Below are 3,967 nucleotides of genomic sequence, written 5' to 3' on the forward strand. Positions count from 1 at the left end.
GAAGAAAGAGTCTTTAGTGTCTCTAATGAGCTGTTTGTTCTGAGGAGAACTCACAGACAGGAGAGTCAACGAATGCAAGGAGTGATTAGAAAGAATCTGAAGAACAAAGTTTTAATTTCACTGACGAACACGGAGAAGATTAAATGAATGGTGACATGAACAAACTATGAAAAAACACCTTCGGTTCAATAATTTTTTCACTCATGTTCATGTTTGATATGTTTACAATAAAATCTTTAATTCACAGGTGTGTAGGACATTTTTGACGAATCGCTTTATGTTGCGTGTGTGTGTGTGTGTGTGTGTGTGTGTGTGTGTGTGTGTGTGTGTGTGTGTGTGTGTGTGTGTGTGTGTGTGTGTGTGTGTCCTCAGTGAACTGTATCAGTCTCTGCAGTATCTTCCAGCTGCAGCAGTCACTTCAGTTTCTGTTCAGTCTGACTGAGGGAGGTTTTTGTACGACTGTTTTTCACTGTGTGAACACATTCTGACTGTTCAGCCAGTGATAACTCTGACAGTAATAAACTGCTGCATCTTCAGCCTGGACTCCACTGATGGTCAGAGTGAAGTCAGAGTTTGATCCACTGCCTGTAAAACGAGCTGGAATCCCTGATTGTCGAGTGCTAGCAAAGTAAATGAGCAGTTTGGGAACTCCTCCATTTTTTTGTTGATACCAGGCTAAACGCTGATAGTTGCTATGAACATAAACATCCTGACTGGTCGTACACTTGATGCTCACAGTTGCTCCCACAGCAGAGCTCACTGCTCCAGGCTGAGTCACTGTGATCTGTCCTCTGGACTCTGAGGACACAGAGACAAAAACATAAAGCAGCTTCATGGTTTTGTGGGCTTCATTTCAGAGGGACAGATGTTGATAGAGGAGAGGAGTTTGATTCTCTGGACTTTACCTGTGAAGCAGCAGCAGAGGAGAGTCCAGATGAGGACGCAGATCAAAGTCATGTTTTTGATGAGGAGGATTTCTGTGGCTTCTGTTGTGATGAAGGACAGCTGTCAGTCATCCAGTGTTCAACTCTCAGGACTATAAACTCTCCCAGAGCACTGGAGCATGGTGCTGCTGATGCAAAGTGCCTCTCTATGGAAATCATCTGACTGACTCACACAGGGACTTGGATCTATCACCTCACATGTTATTGAATATAAGTATTTTTTGAAGAATGGTTTGGGGTTGAACTTAACTTAACCTGGACAGATTTGTGCCCAGTGAAATGAAAGTCCTTTGCACCATTTAATCACATTTAAATCGTGTGTCTGGACTAGTGATGTGCGAATCATGAACGAATCGTTCAATACTCGAGAATCACTTTACTGCCTCGTGAATCATGATTCACAACCCCAACTGACTGACTGACTCATCCCTGTTGCTGTTTGCAAACTAATTTCATTAGTAGAAATATATCTAGCTTATAATTAAAATTGTGGGAAAAAAACAACAGCCAGTTATGGTTTAGGGCCCGGATGGCTTAGGGATAGAAGCTCCTCTTGAGTCTCTCTGGCCTTGCCCGGATGATGCAGAACCTTCTTCCAGATTGCAGAAGTTGGAACAGTTTGTTGCCAGGATGGGACGGGTCCTTCAGTATCTGCGCTGCTCTAGTCCGGCATCTCCTGGTGTAGGTGTCCTGAAGCGGGGGGAGAGCAATCCTGCAGCAGCGTTCTGCTGTACGGATCACTCTCTGGAGAGCTTTTTGGTCCTTAACACAGCTGTTCCCGAACCAGGATGTGATGTTCTGTGTGAGGATGCTCTCCATAGCTATTTGACACATTTGAGGAAAATACTAATAAAATAAAATAAAAATAAATAAAATAAATGTTCCCTTTAGAAATCTTAATTTTTTTTGCTCTTTTTTGCTCTATAAAAATAGTTGTTTTTCTTTTTCAGTCACTCATCTTAGCAGTAGGATTTACATGAAAAGAGAAACAAATTAAGTTTGAGTGAAAATGTACATTTTTTGCACTCTTTGGGCAACTGACTCAGTGACTCAAAAAACCCGATTCATTTTGGTGAGTGACTCATTCAAGCTCGATTCGGTAAAAAGAATCAAATTTACCATCACTAGTCTGGACTCTTGGGGTAACTCTTGACTCTGCATTGATTTAGTTTAAAATCTCAAATCTCTCGTTCTGTCTTGTTTCTTCCCTTAAATTGCTAAGTTAAGGACCGTTATGTCATCCTCTGAACTGGAAATTGTTATTCATTTATTTCATCACTGTAATTAATTGTTCACATCTGTAAGAATAAAGTCGCTCCAATGTCCACAGTGTTGTTCATCCAGCTGCACTGGCTCCCTGTTGAACTCAGAATCAGACTGTTGAAGTGGACTCTGTCTTCATGAGTTCTTCCTGGGCAAGCAGCAGCTTACATCATTAAACTGTTTCAGCCATACAGCCACAGCAGGTCCCTGAGCTCTTGTGATCAGGGTCTGCTTACTGTACATCGTACGAGGCTGAAAACTAAAGGAGACAGAGCTTTTACCACAGTGACCCCAGACTCTGGAACTCTCTCCCTCTGAGATCTGTGGACGCAGACGCAACCAAATGTCATGTTATTAGACTTGAATTTAGTAAACTTTGTTCTTTAATGCTCTGTTATTTTGTTGTGAAGCACTTTGTGATCCTTGTCTTGAAAGGTGCCACATAAATAAAATCTGACTTACTTACTTTTGTCATATGGTTGATCGATGGATCAGGTTTTTTGTTTTTTTTACAATATTGCACGTGTTAACATTTTTTATACGTAGGATTAAAATGAGTAAACAATATGGAAAAATTAAAATAAAGGCTGTGTAATTTTACTAAAGAATGATTCATCAGCTGTGAGAATTACACAGGGAGTGAATGATTTGTTGAGTTTGTTTGTTTCAGAGTCAGAGAGCCGTGTCTCTCTACAGTCAGAGGTTTTTCTACAGCGACTCAGTGAGTTTGTATCACTGTGGTGGACTTTTGGTGGAGGAACCAGACTGGATGTTGGATGCAAGTTTATACCTTTTGTTTGCTTCAATTGTTGACTGTTGGGTGAGAGAAAAACATCAAAACTTTATATTTTGTTGTTTTTCCTGATATATCAAGGAGGCTGACAGAAATTTGCGTCTAAATTTATGTTTGAAATTTTTACCTACTTCCTGTCAATAAAACAGTTCCTTCAATGATTTTTTTCTCAATGTTCTTCATAGTAAGTTGTGGATAAACACAACTTTATTTGAATAAAAATTCTTCAAATAAAATTAAACAGACTAAACTTAAAGACATATTCAGATTAAAGTTAAATGTATAGTAAATATCTCTGTTTATCAAGTAAATAGTTTTAGTGATTAATTATTTTTCTAAACTCATGTAACACTTAAAATCATGTGTGTGTTGCATTTTTGTGACTTTGACACTGGTTTGTAAAATGTTGCACTTATTGCTTCTGTATGTGGTTTGGACATATTTCTGTGCTGAGAGGTTTCTTAAAGGGAAGTGAAACAATGTGTGAGTGACTGTTGGAGCAGAAAAACATCTGACAGAAACTACCTGTTACCCGTTCTCTAAGCTGATTGGTGTCTCCTAGGTGATGTCTGTCCCACCCTGACAGTGCTCGAGTAAGGAGCTGGAGCAGGGGAATGCCACGCTCACATGTCTGGCCAACAAGGGCTTCTCCTCAGACTGGAGTCTGTCCTGGATCGTTGACGGCCGCAGATGCAGCGGCATTGGTTGGGAAGTGAGCAGGAGCCCCGGGGCGCTGCAGACAGACAGGCTCTACAGCTGGAGCAGCACCCTGATGCTGCCTGCAGACCAGTGGGAGAAGGTGGGCTCTGTGACCTGTGAGGCCACGAGGGGCTCCGATACTCCACTCTCAACTTTCCCACATTCCCAAATAACATGCATAAATGTCCCTGGATCTGAGCTACATTTCCAGCATATATTATTGGGACTAATTCCCATTCTATAAAGTTTAGAAGGAGTGAAGTACCAT

At 41.0% G+C, this 3,967-nt stretch overlaps 1 gene segment (V, D, J or C); it reads right to left on the bottom strand.

Annotated features, from left to right (window-relative positions):
- Window positions 1–466: 466 nt before the first annotated feature.
- On the bottom strand, window positions 467–957 carry LOC308384497 (Ig kappa chain V region K-25-like). The segment is given in 2 exons: window positions 906–957; window positions 467–798 (listed from the first exon to the last, which is right to left on the bottom strand).
- Between the last annotated feature and the right edge of the window lie 3,010 nt (window positions 958–3,967).

The sequence above is a fragment of the Rhamphochromis sp. 'chilingali' genome (assembly GCF_963969265.1).
Source record: "Rhamphochromis sp. 'chilingali' genome assembly, chromosome: 17".
NCBI classification, from domain to species: Eukaryota; Metazoa; Chordata; class Actinopteri; order Cichliformes; family Cichlidae; genus Rhamphochromis; species Rhamphochromis sp. 'chilingali'.